General features: G+C 45.3%; 1 long non-coding RNA gene across 1 annotated transcript in view; it reads right to left on the reverse strand.

Annotated features, from left to right (window-relative positions):
- Positions 1 to 10,264: 10,264 nt before the first annotated feature.
- Positions 10,265 to 18,523, reverse strand: part of LOC141730595 (uncharacterized) — a 40,236-nt gene continuing 31,977 nt past the window's right edge. Inside the window, exons 2-3 of the long non-coding RNA XR_012582200.1 lie at positions 14,563 to 14,916; positions 10,265 to 13,410 (exon numbers count right to left, since the gene is read on the reverse strand). This is a non-coding gene — a long non-coding RNA (uncharacterized LOC141730595). The remainder of the gene's footprint in view (positions 13,411 to 14,562; positions 14,917 to 18,523) is intronic.

Consider the following 18,523-nt stretch of genomic DNA (forward strand, 5'->3'; position numbering starts at 1 on the left):
ATGCTGTGTGTGCCCCTTTTCTTGCGGGGGAACAGCGTGGGTATGCCCCTTCCCCCTGTAGGGGCGCACTGTCTGTCTGCCTTTCCCCGGGGAGAACAGTGTGTGTGCCCCTTTTCCCTGCGGGAGAACAGCGCTGTGTGTGCGCCTTTCCCGGGGGGAAACAGCGTGGGTGCCCCTTCTCCCTGTGCGTGCCCCTTGTCCCTGCGGGGAACAGGCGGCGCGTCCCTCCCCGCTGCACAGCCCCGAGGCTTGTGCGGCTCCCGCTGAACAGGGGAAGGCGAGCCAACAGCACTGCTCCCACAGCTAAGGTTTCTGACCTGTCCCTTGTCCCCTGAGGACAGAACACTGTCTTCTTCCCTTCCCCCGCGTTTCTTTCTCCCGGGGGTTTGGCACAGGAATCTCCACCTGTTCTAACTGCAAATGCTGGATTTCCCCCTTCTTTCTGGTCAGTAGGAAACATGTAAGAAAAAGGCCGAGGTGTGCTCACTGAGCAGTCCTCCCACGCTCTTAGCTGTGGAGAAAGGAATGGAATGCTTCCCTTTTGCAGAGGGATATCATTTACTACAGACAAACTGTACTTTGTAAAACCAGTGAAGAGTCTTCATCTCACTGTAGAGGCTGTGTAACTGTGTAATGTATTTGTATATCCCCTGTAATCAAAGAGAAAAAGAGGCTGTGCTGAATGAGACATAGGAATTGCCATACTGGATCAGTATCCTGTGTGAATGCAGCCAGAAAAAAAGCACTGTTGAGGAAGGGAACGTGCATCTCCTTTTTTTTTTTTTTTTTTTTTAAACTCCAAAAACATACTGCACTATGTTGCTGAATATTACAAAAAAAAATTACTTTGATAGTTTGCATGCACCTTGGAACCTTAATTTCTATTTGCTTTTTATTTCTATACAATGATAAATACTCCTGTTAGTAATTTAAAAATGGCATTATTTCACTCTAAATCCACTGGAGTATGGCAACAGTTTCCCTTCCCACATGTTTTTTTTGTATTGCCACTGTTTTTAACAAAGGATAAATCTAGTCAGAAACACTCTATCTCTGTCAGTAGTAGAGATGGAGGAGCAGGCATCCACATATGATGCTTTCAATTTTGCACCTTTCCTACAAGTCTTAATCTGAAAAGCAGCAGGTTGTTACCACTTTATGGAACAGCTTCCCTCCTTTACCCTGGAGCACAACTGGATTCACCCAGCCCTTTGGCAGGAGTGGTATCTCACTGGTCAGCAACTGCCCGAGTGTGAACAGGCATTGAAAATAAGGCCAATTGCTTTAATGCCTCTGCCAGCAAAGCCGTGTGAGAGCAAATGAGAATGAGTCACTGAGTTGGAGTGGGTTAGGAGAATCTGAGACACTCATTTTATAACTTTCCCTGGGTATTAGGGGATTTGCTTGCTTTTCAGGACAAATGTTGTGTTCCTTCCCATTCCCTTTGCTATCACCTCCTTTAATATAAAACAAATCAACCAGTGGCAGAGAGAGAGTTTACCTAGGAGGTATCTAGGGTGAAGAGAGCAAAAGTAATCTCTTAAGTGCAGGAACGCCCTCAGCACTTTAAACCTCAGCATTAGAACAGGAGTCTCAAGTGTGCATTTGTAATGCTTTTGCCCTTTGCTCTTCAGAGGATTGATTTGCTCCACAAATACTTTATGAACCTCTTGAGACTGTGGCATCATGTTATTCTTCAAAAGTGTCCACTAGTTAATTCCCACTGGATTAGAGCATGGACTTCTGTCACATGTTAAATAACCATAAGCAAATGCTGTCTTCATAAATACAGGTCTGTGTGATTGTAGAATCACACAAAAAACAGTTGAGACAGGAAAAGAAAGATCAATCTTCTATGAAAATAGTGAGAGGGTTGAGTGCCCTGTGCATTCTGAAATGGACAAACAAAATTAGTAAATCATTCAAGGGTAGCCTTGTTTGCATGCTATGTGTGCTGGGGTGTCATAGTTTCTTTGAATAGTTGACAAATTGAGCACAGCTGAATCAAATAAACTGAGGGCTATGTATCCCCAGACTTTTATTTTGCTGGGTAGCAGAAGTCACTGCATTGAGGCTGGTCATCTCACTATGTTTCCAGAGGGGATTTTCCTGATAAAGTTTGTACCGTGGGGAATTTTGGTCTGGAGTTTATAGTCTGCTTGTTGTAAAGCTGAAATACAAATTGTATTTCTGAACATCAAAAGAACTTAACTGCTTAGAGCAGCTTCAGGTGTCAATAAGAATACCTGTGCTGTGGGCCTGATTCATCTGCTGGACCTCAGCTCTTTGCATATCCACGTTCTGCCTTTGGCTTTGCCCGAGTAACAACTTTCTTTCATGTAGCCTTGCTGCAAATCGTTCTGTTGGGGGCTTCAAAAGATGCGGCTTGGCTCACCTTGGCTTTTGCTTACTGTCTTTTCAGCATGTTCCTCATTTTGGCAGGGAGACAGGAGGTTTGGCATTTGGTGGACTTGGGCTGCTGAAGCTTTGTGGTGCCAAAGCTTCTCACAGAGACTGGCATGTTAGTGCAGGCAACTCTGTGTGGATCATCAGCTAGGTACACGCTTGATGTCATCCTGCCATCACTCCAAAACACCAAAGAGAATTTTCAGTGAACCTAACAGAGGAAACAATAAACCAAATAATAATTCTTCAAAGGACAGCAATCTTCTGGTGCTTTCAGAACTCAGTTTCAGCAGCTTACACTCTCACTTTTTGCTCTTGAACTAATTTTGTAATCATTGCTTTTGGACTATTTGGCTGAGTATTATTATTTTTTGTACTATGGAAAATACTTTAGATGTCACTTAGTTCTGCAGCTTGTATAACAAGATGAGCCAGAGACATTGCTCAATTTTTTTTGTGTCATAATGGTAAGTTCTTAGTCAAGCAGTCCCATCGAATTTGATGGGAGTCATTTGGTAAGTTCATTTGTGTTGATCAAACTTTGATGCATATTTCACTGCAAATAATTGCCCTTTACAATGTGTTGCATTTGAAATTTACAATCTGAAGCTTTAGGGACTGAAGAAGTTTTTCAGAGTCATAGCTGAAAATATCCAATGGAAAAAACAAAAGAGAAGATTGTAGTTAGGAAAAAGGAGTAAGAGGTCAGAAGTTCACAGCTGATGGTAAAATGGGCCATATGTCCTTTTAATCCCCCTCCAGAAGATAAGTAAAGATCTGTGTCAGACTCCTTTTCAAATGTGTTTTGAACCGCAGAAGGAAGGCATACAACTAACAGTGTCTGTTAGTATTTAGCCTTTTAGTATAGGTAAGAGAGAAATGGGGAAGAATTTTTATTTTAAGCTCGTTATACCAGTTAGGAAAGGTTGACTTCAAACTGTAGAATTGCTTTTGTTTTAGTATGTCTGAAACTGCAATAAGATTTGGACAGTTTCGTGAACAAATGGCTTTTGAAATATCATATTTGTTCAAGAAAAATGCAAGTGATTTTGTTGAGACCCTTAGGAAAAAAACCCCAAAACATCTGATGGAAGTGAATATGTGGACTAGAAAATCTCTGCCCACGTGCACTTTAAAAAATCTGCCAAATATGCTCATTTTCCTTCTCTTGAAGATACAGTAATATTTAGTTCACTCTGGCCAGTTGGACGTTCAAAATTCTATAGATAACACACAATCCTAAAAATATATATTGCAGTAAAGAATGGTGTATACCATTGTTTCCATCATGTTTTGCTTGTTAAATGAGGCATAATATGAATTTATTCAGGTCTAAAGTGACTTAGCAGTACTGCTTTGTTAGTGGGCATGTCTTGGATAATTGACTATATGCTGTTTTTAACATGGAAAGCTTATCCTCTTCCTGGCTGTTTTTTTAAGGTCTGGATGGAAACACAGCCACAGTCTTCCAATGAAGCAAGCTGATTTTTCTCCCTGATGGGCTGAAGAAGCACAGGTTGTCCTGGTCAATGAGGTCAGAACTGTTAAATATTAACTTTCAAATACATGGGTAGGCCTGTGACTCAGGCACTGTTCTGCTAATTAAAGCAGTATTAGGTCTGAGGAATCCTATATTTCCCTAGGCTGACTGGAGTTTGGCCTTCAGAAAAGAATTCACTCTGATTTGATTTCTGTATTCAGAAAGTAAGAGTAAACATGCTCAGAATGCTAAGAATTTTATCTTCTGGATCTTTTCTAACAGTAATTTAACCATAGTTGTGCAGAGGATAGATTATTTTTAGCCTAGATTTCTAAATCAGGGAGAGACCCAGTGCAACCTTGCTGTTTGTCTGAGTAATGTGGATTTCCCTGGCTAACTTTGTCTGGCTTTGACAGCAAAACAGTGTCTGAAACTAGGCTGAATAGCATCTCAGGCTGGAAGAGACCAAATAATTCTGTGACAAGGAGACTGTATCATGAGCAGTAAGGTCCACAGAAAACTGACTTTGTCAGTGTCTCTGCTCATGGAGTTTATTGATTGATGTTATTTGGTGAGAGTCATGTGGAGCACAGTGATCTCTTGAACATGCTCAGTGCTGTCCAACCCAAGAAGCTCTTCTGCTATTGGAAAATAGATTTTTGTATGGAATTTGGACTGTACTTAAACTACTCTTAGAAAAACCATGTTTATTACTTATGAGTTAAAATTTAAACTCAACTGTTGGCCTAATTGCTATCAGTGAGTCCAACAGAAACTTCAGGTAGTGACTAAGGACTCATTCCAACCAGTGATAAAGTACATGGGCAGGACTCTGTGTCACCAGCCCTTGCTAAGTGGACCTTGCTTGAGGTCTCTGAAAAGTTCCCATGCAAGGGGAATCTCTTCTGGCACTGTGGGACTTCTGGGAACATAATATTTGTGTGTCATGAGGAGGAGCTACTGTTTGTTGTGTACAGCCTGTACTGTGAGCTGTTCTATTCATCTCACATACAGAAGTTATACTCTGTGATCTGAGTTTTAGCTCTAATTGAGAGCATGTCACATGTAACTTCAAAGAGAGTAATCAGGATGAGATTCATTGCTCAGTACATCACAAGGCCTCCATATTCCTTAGCTCTCAACAAAGATGGCAAAATCCTCTTCTGGCCCCAACACAGGGTGAATTTCATGCAGGAATGCATTTCTTCAAAGCTATTAAAGCTTCTAGAAGTTCAGATAATATTTAGTGGGATTTTCAGTGTTGCACATCTCAAATGTGTACAGCAAAGCAAATTATATTAAGGTATACAGTGATATGTTTTTAAAGTATTGTCTGCATCATGAGGCATCTACTGAGAAAAAAATACTGGAACAAATCTGGCTCCAAGTGTCCATTTGTAATTGTCTTAGAAATTTGCCTCTGACTTGAGTGGGAAAGGATTGTAAAAAGACTTAAGTAATTGGCATCTGATTTTATTATCCCACAGTGTGGTTTTATGATTTATTGAATAGGTTGCCTACAATGACTGGCTGACTGGCCTGTATAGTTTGTTTATTTGGTATTAGGAAAAACATCTATATAATTCTGTTATGAACTCTCCCCTTCCGAAGGGATGTGTTTGTCCCCTCTACAGGCCTGCCTTCTCTGTGATGTTCAGACATTTTCTGGGAAATTGCCATGGCAAGAAAAATTGCATCTCTCCTCTCCTCCTCCTTCTCCTTTTCTCTCCCTGCAAAGAATATTGTTTGTGAAAGGTGCGTATTTTGGGTAGCAGCTGCAATCAACAGTGTGATAGATGGTTAGTTTTATCAGCAGTGGTTTAGTGCATAAGCCAAGTTCTAGCTCTGAAAGTGAAATTAGAGTTGTCAGGCCTCACGCTGTCCCACTGCTGACCACTGAAGATTTACTAAGCCTTTGTTGGTTGTGTTTTTGAGAAGCTTTTGGTGAAGGCAGCAGACTGAAGCTCAAGATGATTCTATACATCAACTTCCTCCTAGTCCCAGCATGGTCTTCCAAATGGTCTCACTCCTGGGTGAAACAACTTCTATTTCAGCCAAGGTACCAGGATGAGGAGGGCTGCATTGGGTGTGACTGTGTTTATGTACACAGATTACTGAGAAACCAAGTAAGAATGCAGCTGTAAGCCTTTAAAGCAGCATGCCATGGAAAAATAAACCACAAAGTGTGTATGTGCATGGGGGAATGTACCCAGTGTTTTGCACATTCCAGCAGAGGCCTCAGTAAAGACTGGAATTTTAATTCTCATCTGACAACATTCCACAAAGACAACTTGCATTGCCTTCCTGTTTCCCCCTCCCAGGAGATTAATGTAAAAAAGATATTGGCTGATTATTTATTCTGCCTTGGCTATCAAATAACTGTGGGAGTGCCAGCACTCAGAGTAGCTAGAGTACTTTTGGTTAGTTCCTGATCTGGCTTTTCTGGGTTTCGTTAGTGTTAGCTGATTTTCTTCCTTTATATTGCCATTGAAAATTAAGATTAGCAACGTCTCCAACTACACTTGAATCTCTGTAGGGACTCTTCAAGTTTCTTTTAACTAACCACATGCCTGTTGATGTAGTATGAGGTAGGAAAGGGGTGAGGCAATGACTCATGTAAACTTCTTAACAGCACAATTAAAGTACAAAATCCCACCTATCCCAGTAGGAACAAAGATCTTGAGCTGCACAACCTGCTGTACAGTATTCTTATATTTGTTCAAAGTTTTTTTTGTTCTGAATACAAATATGGAAAGTAGGCCCATGTTCAAGGAATTTGAATGAAGGAACTGTTGATTTTGGAACTGACATCAGTGTGAGATCAGGAGACTTTGCACACAGTCCTCTGTTAATTTCTGGATTACAAAATATATACAATGAGGTGCAGAAATCTGTTTCCTCTGTATAAGTGGGCCTGGCAGCAGGGTTATTTCAGCCATAGCTCATGACTAAAATAGTCAGTTAGTTAGTTGTATAGCTGAATTCATAAAACAATGAGTCTAACCACTTCAAATAAGGAGGCTTTTTCCCCTCTTCTAATTCTAGTACTAGTCTCAATAAAACAACTTCATTGCAGAAACTTTGGTTTTGCACTGTTAAAAAAATGTGTCATCTTAGGAAAAAAAAAACACTGTCAGCAAGAGAATACCTTCTCTGTTCTCTTTGTCTTCTAATTGATAGTCTGCAATAATCCATGTGTCTCTGTGTGCTGTTATATGAGTCCAAATCTGGCTAACTCAGACTCTTAGCCCACACGGCCTTGCAGAGACAGAAATAAAAGATGAGAAGCGCTCTTCTCCACATGGGACAGGATGTTTATTGACTTGGGACAGGATGCTGCTGGTTGCAGCGAACACCCATGTAGAAAAGAAGCCGTAGACCGCCTGCCGTGGAGTTTTATACCCGAGGCATGGGGGCAGGGAAAGAGGACTGCGGCCAATGGGATATTCTTGGGGAGGGGTCACCAAGGAACAGACCACCAGAGGATATAGAAAGGGGGGTGCGTAGGGGAGAGACCATATGATGGGGGAGGAGGGGGAATAACAATCCACATGACATAACATACTCAGTAGAAATGTTCCCATCACCCAGTGCAAAACAACAACTAATTAAACTATTTAGTGCAATACAACAATAGTAATGGTTTTTGGAATGTGGCCCTTTTCCCTGTCAAACAAAACTCACCAGCCCAGGTTCCTGATGGCAGATTGCAGGAGCCACTTGGCGCTGTCAAAGCAACAAGAGTTTTATTTTGCTGCAGCTTTGGTCGGGGACATATGGGGTTGCCCTCTCCTAACCCTTACCACCTCCCCTCAGCCCTGGTCTCTAATGTCCCCTTCTTGGCCCTCCCCCCTACTGGGATTTGCAGCCCAGCCTGGCCTCATCCCTAACTCCACCCTTCACCCCTCCCTGTCCTTCCCCTGCTCCATCCCTCACTCCACCCTTCTCCCCTCCCCATCCTGCTGCTGCCCATTCCCTGTCTCCCCCTACCGCCTGCCTGTGCCTCTGCAGCAGCACATGGAGCTGTTGCCGGGACCCTGCGACTCTTGCAGCACAACAAGACCCAAATAAAACAGGCAGGGAAAACGTCTGAGGGCTGCAGGGTGTCACCAGGTGCTGGGGGGAGGGGCTGCAGGGTGACACAGAGCATGGGGGCAGCTGAGAGGGAGAAGGGGGCTTTAGGAGCAAATGGGGCCTTCAGGGTGTCACAGAGACACTGAGAGGCTGCAGTGGGGAACTTGAGAGTGACACAAAGAGGCTGAGGGGCAGGGAGTGCCTTGAGGGTGACAGGCGAACCAGCCCTTACAGCACCCTTAACCTCACCCTAAAAACCACCCCTACCTGGGTGGAGAGTGCACGAGGGTGGTTAGAGGGCCAAGGGACAATATTATGGGGCTTGGGGTGACACACAGACATTATGGGCTGAGAGGCAAAGACGAGGGGCCTTGACAGGTGGAGAGCTGACACTGAGGGTTAGGGGTACAAAGGGCACCGGGTATCAGGTAGGGTTAGGGTACAGGTGCAACCCTAGTGGTGGGTCAGCCCCAGAACCCTCCCAGCAGCTGCAGGTAATTACCCCAGTTAATGGGTAGAGATGATGTTTGGAGGCCACAGAGTTACAGGTAGGGGTTGAACAATTTTTTAGGGTTTTTGTTTTTTTTTTTTCAGGGATTTTTAAGGATATTTTAGGGGTTTTTTTGCAGGAGTTTTTTAGGAATTCTCTGGGAATGTGTAGGATACCTTTAGGGCTTTTCCAGGGCTTTTAAAAGAATTTTTTAGGGTGTTTTAAGGGCTGTCTTCCTACTAATTTGAATTGTTAGAGGTGGTTTTGGGTATTCTTGGGGCTTTTTTAGGATTACTTAAAAGTTTTTAGGGCTTTTTGAGGAATATTGAGAGTATAGGGAGAACTTTTTTTGGACTAGGATATTTCTAGGGTTTTTGAGGGAATTTTTGAGGCTTTTTTAGGGTCTTGTCGGGAGGGGATTTTTAAGATTTTAGGGTTATTCTCAGAGCTTTTTTAGGACTATTTAGAGATTTTTTTTTAAAAGGTTCTTTGGGAATTTTTAGGGGTGTTTTAGGGGCTTTTAAAAAGTAGGGTGTTTTTAGTGTATTCTGAGGCTATTTTTAGGTTTCTGTGGGGTGTTTAGGACACTTTGAAAACTAGGATTTTTTTAGGGAATTGATAGGGTTTTTTTAAGGTCCTTTCAGGGCATGACAGAGGCTCAGGGGCAGCTTGAGGGGCACTGTGGGGGCTTGAGGGTGGCAGAGGCTGGGAGCTGAGGGAGGAGCAGGGAGAGGGGACGGTGGGTGACACACAGAGATGCTGAGGGTGGCAGGGGCAGCTGGAGGGGGACACTGAGAAGCTGGGGACTGAGGAGCAGAGGAGAGGGATTAAGGGTGACACACAGGAGCTGAGGGGGGCAGCTGAAAGGGGGCTTGAGTGGCACAGGGGGCCTTGAGGGTGACAGAGCCTGAGGGCTGGGGGGCTGAGGGAGGGGTTGAGAGGTAAAGGGAGAGGGTTTGAGGGCTGGACAGTCTAGTGGAGATCAGGGCTACAGGGTGCAGCTAGGGAGGCAAGTTAGGGTACAGGTGCACCACCCCTCAGCCCAGCCCTAACCTCAGCCTCACCAGCCCCCCTAACAGCAGCGTTTTCCACCAACAGCAGCACAACACAGCAACCCTGATAGCAAGACCAGACTGGAACCCACCTGATGAGACAAGACAGCAACCCTCACACCAGGACAATGAGAGAACTCTTAGAGGACAACAAGATCAACTGCAAAAAGGTAGGGAAGACACCTGAGGGTTAGAGAGGAACAGGTGTGGCTTGGAGGCTGAGCAGGTTTTTCTCAGGACTTTTCCAACACTTCTAAGGATATACAGGGGATTCAGGAATTATAAACATTAGGACATTTTTGGTTTAACATTACACGAAGTTGGTGTTTACTGCCGAGCAATAGGGTTAAACCTAGGGTTACAGCTAGGGGTTAGGCTTTTGAAACCACAAAGCCCAGAGCTCCAGGCACACTGTAGCTGCAAAAGGCTTCCCAAGGGGAAGAGAAAAATGCCACAACATGGCTTCCACCACTGCTTTTTCCTCGGAAGCAGTCTTAGCCTAAGGCACTGTTTAATGCCTAGGGTTAGGACTACAGATCGGGTTAGGGTTTTGAAGCCACAAAGCCCAGAGCTCCAGGCACACTGCAGCTGCAAAAGGCATCCCTAGAGGAACACAATACTGCCACAGCTTGGCTTCCACCACAGCTTTTTCTTTGGAACCAACCTTAACCCAAGGCTGCGTTTAGTGCCTTGAGGGAGAGTTCCAGCTATGGTTAGGCTTTTGAAACCACAAAGCCTAGAGCTCCAGGAACACTGCAGCTGCAAAAGGCATGGAATATAATCCCTATATTACCGGATATAACGTGCCTGGGCTCATCTGATCTGACCGTGTTCACAGCAGTTCTTGGATGAGGCAAGAGGAAAGAATGTTGACTCCATGTTCAGAAGGCTTGATTTATTATTTTATGATAGATATATTACATTATAACTATACTAAAAAGAAATAGAAAGGAAAGATTTCCTCAGAAGGCTAAGCTAAGCTAAGAATAGAAAAGAAAAGAATGATAACAAAGCCAGCTCTCTCGCACTCTGTCCAAGATAGCTCGGTCCTTGATTGGCCATTAATTATAAACATTCAAGATGGCCCAATCAAAAATTCACCTGTTGCATTCCACAGCAGCAGATAACCATTGTTTACATTCTTTTTATGGGGCCTCAGCTTCCCAGAAGGGAAAATCCTAAAGAAAAGATTTTTAGTGAAAAAGATGTCAGGGACAATCTGACCCTTGCTGCTGGACCGAAGGCGTCAGCTGCATTATTTCACCTCAGAGACACCTTTGGCTAGCTGGAAGTTGCAGCTGGTCGCTTGGTGTAGGTCCAGGCATGCAGGAACTCAGTTTTACCTCTGTGGAAAGGCTTTAGGTGATGGTGAAGGGAAAAGGAGATGGTTTCTACTGGAGAGTTGGTCCAGAGCTTTATTCCAGGCACACAGACCTCTGAATGTTGTAACAGCTCCAACAGAACCCAGAACTGCATATCCCCCATATCTTTTAAGCCTGGGGAGAGGGGGAGGGAACAGGTAAGTATGCCACCAACCAGGTGGGAGGGGGGGAGTCTCAGGGAACAAGTGACACTTGGATAGCCCAATGACCCCAGGGCTGAGAAGCATCTTTTGAACTTTTACCAATCAGACGATGCCCTTGCTGGAATGTTAAGATTGATGGACAGCACTTAGCAAGGGGGCAGGGAGGAGGGAAAGGGAGAGATTGTTATTGGCACACCTGAGGGAGGAACTGGGATAGCTGAAACAGGGTATTGCATCACACTCCAACATCTACCCCTAGTTTTGTTTAAAAGGAAGAGGACTGGGTTTGTGGTGGAGAATGCTTGCCAAACCATGGTTGGTAAATTGGTACCTCCTCTACAGGAGGGTCAGTGTTTTCCACTGAGGCTTCCATGTCATCCACTGAAGCACTAAGGGCTTCCAAATGGTAAACTTCAGGAGGAGGAGATGAGCTTGAAATTAACTTGAGAACCATGCGTTTGATTAGTCCGAAAACAATGCTAACAACTACAGTAACAATAACTAAAATAAACAATACTAAAAATACAGTTTTCAGAATAGATCCCAACCAGCCTGAGAGTCCCCAGCCTTTGAACAGTCCACTCAGCCAGTCATCAGTGTTTCTCTTGATGTCGCTCACCATGGTTTTCATCTTGTTGATTGTGGCATGGACATTCTCTGCTTTTGATGACAATTGAGGCAGCAGAGACCTTCAAATTCTTCACAGCGATGGTTGTGCAGAAGGAACAGATAGTCTATGGCTGCCCTGTTCTGAAAGGTGGCTTGCCTGGTTATCTCCTCATCTGATAAGAGGTCACTCAGGGCAGTAGAAGTGAGGTTTGCCTGTTTTGCAACCCAACATTCCAATCGGCCTAATTCTCCCATGCTTTTTGCTGCCAAGATCCAGGGCAGAAGGACTGTAATTGTGGTGGCCTTAAGTCTGGACCAGTGAACAATTTCCAAATTACAGTCAGGGTCAAATTGCCTTAGGTCTCCTTTTTGGATAGCCAATGTATGTGTGTTGTTTTTAGTTTGCCAGTGTATTAGTTTTGTTTGATTTGCTGTTAACAGGCTCAGATTGCCAAAGGGACGTGGACCTCCGAGCAGACAAGGAGGGAGACCTGCCCATGCTCTCTCCACATATTAAAAACATACCTTTTGGGAGTTCACGAGGCTTATAGTCACCACCTGATGAGTGCATGACTAGGACTGAATTTTGACACCAGTTCACCAGTTTTTGTCTGTGTAGTATGGGTTGCTAGGGTCAGGATAGGTGTTTTGTTTAGCTTCATGATATGATAACTGAGAATTGAATTTAAAGTGAACGCAAAAGGTTGCATTCATGGAGCCTAAGAGATGGAACTCTTGTGGCTCCCTTTTTAGCACTGGTAACTTTCTCGCCCACTCCTGCCAAAACAGTAAAGGATTGTCAGCAGGATAGCGGCCAGGAGAAGGTGCAAGAGAGTTAACTTCATTTAAAGCATTCCACATTTCGCTTGGGAACTCTGAGGATTTAAAGGGAACTCCCACCAGGCAAGTTGACGGAAGTCATCACTGTGGAGAGCCAAATGTGATCCTGTCCAAGGGCTTTGGCCAAGGTGGTCCACACGTTCGCTTTGGGCTGAGGGACTATCCAGGAGGTCGCTGGTGAAATGATCGCAAGTAGGATGAGGACCACGCTCGGTCTCATGGTGTCTCGAGACTGCACGCGAACAGTGGGATCGAAACCGGTAAAAGGAAACTTAAGACAAGCATATATTACAAACTGTTCCAGATAGGAGGCTTAAATGGAATTTCCTCCAGAGAATGCATGCAGCGTTCCTTTCTCCAGGCAGCATGAGCAACCTTGGGCACTCCTGTAGATTTCTCTGAGACCTTGGGAACATAGGGCTTTACCCATTTGGAAGGAACCCACTTTAAACCAGAGGCAGTGGACATACAGGCGTACCCACGTTCCCATGTAACCAATTTGTAAGGTTCCACCATCTTCCAAGTCTCAGGGTCCTTTACTAAGACTGGAGGCTTTTCTTTCATCAACATATGACTGCTCCCCCCAAAGTGACAGGATTCAGGATGGGCGGATTCAGGCTGTCAAAGGAACAATTCAGAAAATTGATTGTGAACAGCACCCTGGGCAACCAGATGTGGGGAGGTTCCACCTTCAGAACCTGATGTTGCTGCTTGTCCAGGACTCTTGTGATATCACGGTGAGTCCTTTCTACTATGGCTTGACCTGTAGGGGAGTAGGGGATGCCAGTTTTGTGCTCTACTCCCCATTGCTGCAGGAAGCTCCCAAATTCCTTGGACTTGTAAGCAGGCCCATTATCAGTTTTCAACTCCTTGGGGATGGCCATGAAAGAAAAAGCCTGTAAGAGGTCCTTAATGGCATTGAGAGATGATTCTCCTGTGTGGGCAGAAGAATAGACCACTCCAGAAAAGGTATCTACACTAACATGAACGAATTTCTGCTGTCCTAATGACTGTATGTGTGCTACATCTGTTTGCCACAGTTCACAACTGTTCAACCCCCTTGGGTTTGCTCCCGCACTCATCGTCGGGAGTGCATGTTGTTGGCAATTTGGGCATGTGGCCACAATCACTTTGGCCTGTTCTCGAGTGATGTTAAACTGACAAACCAGGCCAGGTGCATTTTAGTGGAAAAGCTGGTGGCTGATTTTTGCCTGTTCAGGAACATTTGGGAGAGGGGCCATCTCTGCAGGTGCAGCAAGAGCATCTGCCCTTCTGTTGCCTTCAGTAATAAACCCTGGCAAGTCATTATGTGACCTGACGTGCATCACATAAAATGGTTGCTCTCGGTGGGAGACTAACTTTACAAGTTTTGAGGGCAGTTTGAAAAGTGCGACGTTAGACACTTCTTGCAGTATTGCTTGATCTGCCCTGGATAGTACTCCTGCCACATATGCAGAATCTGTAATCAGATTGAATGGTTCTGAGAACCTTTCAAAGGCCCTAACAACTGCAGCCAACTCAGCAGCCTGAGGTGAACCTTCCACCTCAGCAATGTCCGTCTCCCACTGCTGGGTTTGAGGATCCTTCCAAGTCATAACAGACTTTTGGGACCTTCTGGATGCATCTGTAAAGACGGTCAGAGCCTTTTTTAAAGGTCTCTTACTTTGAGCACTTCTGAATTTCAGAGTAAATTGAACATCTTGTTCGAAAATTTTGTGGGCAGGCTGCTGGACAGAAATTTGTCCTGAGTAGGAATCTAGAGCAAACCGCAACACTTCATTTTCTTGAAGCAATTGTTCCAGTATTTGTATAGTATTTTGGCCCGATTTTAACTCAATTGGAATGTGAATGCACTCAAAGTCACATTCTGCTAACTCCCTGATCCGGGTCCTTGCTTTCCAGATCAGTTCTGCTACCAGCTCTTGAGGCTTTGTCATTCTCTTGGACCTTTTGTGACTGAGGAAAACTCATTCTATGATCAAGAGAGGGTCCCTCTGGTCCTGGCCCTTTTTGGGTGTATCCTTTGCCTTAGGTGTTTGTTTTTCCTCCCACTGGGAAATGATTCCATGGAGGTGTGGCAACTTACCTAGGATGATAAATTTGAATGGCAGGTCAGGCTGACATCGGTTGGCCTGTCTTGTGGACATTGATATCTGAACTTTTTCTAGAGCTGTCCGTGCCTCTGGGGTAATAGACCTAGGAGAACCCGGGTCCTCTCCCCCTTTCAATAAATTGAAAAGAGGGGCAAGGTCTTCATTAGTGAGACCCAGCCAGGGCCTTACCCAGTTTAAAGACCCACACAACTTGTGGACATCTGCAAGGGTCTTGATCTTTGGATTGATATCTAGTTTTTGAGGAACAATGGTCCTGTTTCCAGTTTCTAAGCCGAAAAACTTCCAAGGTGGCATCTTTTGAATTTTCTTTTCCTGGAGCTGGAACCCTGCAACAATCAATGCATTGATCGTTAGGTCAAGCGCATGTGTGAGTAAATCATCATTGGGGGCGCACACAAGGATGTAATCCATATAATGATAGATGGTGGCCTTTTCTGTGGCTGCATACACTGGGGAAAGCGGGGAAGAGACATACCACTGGCAGATTGCCAGCGAGACCTTTAATCCCTGAGGAAGAACTTTCCAGTACCTTTTCATAGGGGCTTCCATGTTGATGGTGGAGACTGAGAATGCGAAATGTGATGCATTGTAAGGGTGTAGGGGAATTTGGAAAAAACAATCTGTTATATCAATAACAGCCAATTTCCAATTCTGGGGAAGCATCATTGGGGGTGGCATACCAGGTTGGAGAGAGCCCATATCGTCAATGACATTATTATTTGTCGGAGGTCATGGAGGAGCCGCCATCTCTTTTTGTCAGCCTTCAGGAGGAGACACTGATGAGTTTCACGGGGACGTGGTCTCCACAGGGACGTGGTCTCCATGTGACCCTTTTTTAGTTGCTCTTCCACTAGCTCCTTGAGTGCCTTTTATTGTTGTTTACTGAGCGGCCACTGTTTCATCTCAACTGGTTTGTCTGTCTTCCAATTCAGTTTTGGGTGCAACGCTGTTCAATGATCACTGTACAAAAATGCTGTGGAGAGTCTGGAATCTCAATTGTGACATCCCACTGGGCCATTAAATCTCTCCCTAACAATGGTTCCGAATAATCTAACACAAATGGATGAATATTTGCCAATTGTCCATTTGGTCCCTTAATTTGGATGACACTCTTGAATTGTCCCACCAGTTGCAGGCCTCCTACACCTCGAACGTGACTGGCAACATTTTGCAAAGCCGGTGTGCTGGCCAGTGTTGTACTGGGATCACTGTGCAGTCTGCACCCGTGTCTACAAGCATCTCAATGTGTTTTTACTCCCCACCCCCACTGATATTTTGGGTTTGTCTTTCCCAATAAGTAGGACTCAGGCAACTGTGGGCCCTGTTTTTAGGTGCCTTGAGGTAAACACGGCACAGGGATAGCTTCTGCAAAAATTTGTCCTTTGGGAAGAAACAGGGGGGGCTGCATTTAGTACATAGGCTTTTGAAGCCAAAAAGGCCAGAGCTCCAGACATACAGCAGCTGCAAAAGTCATCCTGAAGTGAACATCATTGTGCCACAACATGGCATCCACCACATATTTTTCCTTGAAACAAGCCTTAGCCAAAGACTGCATTGAGTGCTGAGGGTTAGGGTTCCAGCTAGGGTTAGGGTTTTGAAAGCACAAAGCCCAGAGCTCCAGCCACACTGCAGCTAAAAAGGCAGCCCAGGAGTAAAAAAACCTGCAAAAACATGGCCTCCACCACTGCTTTTCCCTTGAACCAGACTTAGCCCAGTGCTGCGTTTGGTGCCTAGGGTTCGGGTTAGGGTTCCAGCTAGGGTTAGGGTTTCGAAACCACAAAGCCCAGAGTTCCAGGCAAATTGTAGCTGCAAATGGCATCCCAAGAGGACCAAAATACTGCAACAATATGGCCTCCACCACACCTTTTCCCTTGCAACCAGCCTTAGCCCAAAGCTGCGTTGGGTGCTGAGGGTTCAGGTTATGGTTCCAGCTGGGGTTAGGGTTTTGGAACCACAAAGCCCAGAGTTCCAGGAACACTGCAGCTGTAAAAAGGCATCCTAAGGTGATCACAAAACCGCAACAAAATGGCATCCACTACAACTTTTTCTTTGGAACCAGACTTAGCCTAAGTCTGCATTTTGTGCCTAGGGTTATGGTTCCAGCTAGGGTTAGGGTTTTGAAACCACAAAGCCCAGAGCTACAGGCACACTGCAGCTGCAAAAGGCAGCCCAGGGCAACACAAAACTGTAACAACATGGCTCTCACCACACATTTTCCTATGAAGTAGCCTTAGCCCAATGCTGCGTTTAGTGCCCATGGTTCAAGTTAGAGTTCCAGGCAGGGTTCGGGTTTTGAAACCACAAACCCAGAGCTCCAGGCAAACATCAGCAGCAAAAGCCATCCGTAGAGGACCACAATACTACCACTAGATTGCTGCCACCACTGATTTTCCTTGGATCCAACCATAGCAAAAGGCACTGTTTAGTGCCTAGGGTTAGGGTTCCAGCTAGGGTTAGGGGTTTGAAAACACAAAGCCCAGAGCTCAAGGAACAAAACGCAGCAGCTGCAAAGGGCATACCAGGAGGATCGTCAGAGTGCCAAAACACGGCTTCCACAACAGCTTTTTGCTTGGATACAACTTTAGGGACAGGCTGCATTGAGTGCCTAGGGATTTGAAGCCACAAAGCCCAGAGCTCCAGGCACACTGCAGCTGCAAAAGGCAGCCCAGGGGCAACACAAAACTGCAACAACATGGCTTCTACCACACCTGTTTCTTTGGAACCAGACTTAGTCCAATGCTGCAGCTAGTGCCTAGGGTTCTGGTTAGGGTTCCAGCAAGGGTTAGGGTTTTGAAACCACAAAGCCCAGATGTCCAGGCCCACTGCAGCTGCAAAAGACTACGCAAGGGGAGCAAAAAAATAACACCACGTGGCTTCCACCACTGCTTTTCCTTGGAACCAGCCTTAGCCCAAAGCTGCGTTGAGTGCTAAGGGTTAGGGTTCGGGCTCTAGCTAGGGTTAGGGTTTTGAAAGCACAAAGCCCAGAGCTCCAGCCACACTTTAGCTGCAAAAGGCACCCCAGGGGGAACACAAAACTGAACAAAACGGCTTGCACCACACATTTTCTATTGAACCAGCCTTTGCCCAATGCTGCGTTTAGTGCCTATGGTTCAGGTTAGGGTTCCAGCTAGGGTTAGGGTCTTGAAACCAGAAAGCCCAGAGCTCCAGGGAAACAGCAGCAGCAAAAGGCATCCGTAGAGGAACACAATACTACCACTAGATTAATTCCACTACTGATTTTCTTTGGATCCAGCCATAGCCCAAGGCTGCATTTAAAGCCTGGGCTTTGGTTTAGGGTTCCAGCCCCGGTTAGCATTTTGAAACCACAAAGCCCAGAGTTCCAGGCACACTGCAGCTGCAAAAGGAATCCCAAGGGGATCACAAAATTGGCCCAACATGGCTTCCGCTGAAGCTTTTTCCTTGGAAGCAGCCGTAGCCGAAGACATTGTTTACTGGCTGGGGTTAGGGTAACACCTAAGGTTAGGGTTTTAAAACCACAAAGCCAAACATTGAAGCACATTGTAGCTGCAAAAGGCATCACAAGGGGAACACAAGACTGCCACAACGTGGCTTCTGCCACTGCTTTTTCCTTGGAACCAGCCATAGCCTGGGTCACTGTTTAATGCATAGGGTTAGTGTAAGAGTTAGGGATAGGGATAGGATTAGGGATACAACTGGGGTTAGCGTTTTGAAAGCACAAATCCCAGAGTTCCAGGCACACTGCAGCTGCAAAAGACATCTCAAGGGGAGCAAAGAAATGACACAACATGGCTTCCACCACTGGAACCACCTTGGAACCGGCCTTAGTCCAATGCCGCATTGTGTGCTGAGGGTCTGGGTAAGGGTTGTAGCTAGAGATTGGGTTTTGAAACCACAATGCCCAGAACTCCAGGCACACTGCAGCTGCAAAAAGCATCGCAAGGGGATCAGAAA

This window comes from Zonotrichia albicollis, chromosome 11, assembly GCF_047830755.1.
Source record: "Zonotrichia albicollis isolate bZonAlb1 chromosome 11, bZonAlb1.hap1, whole genome shotgun sequence".
Lineage (NCBI taxonomy): Eukaryota > Metazoa > Chordata > Aves > Passeriformes > Passerellidae > Zonotrichia > Zonotrichia albicollis.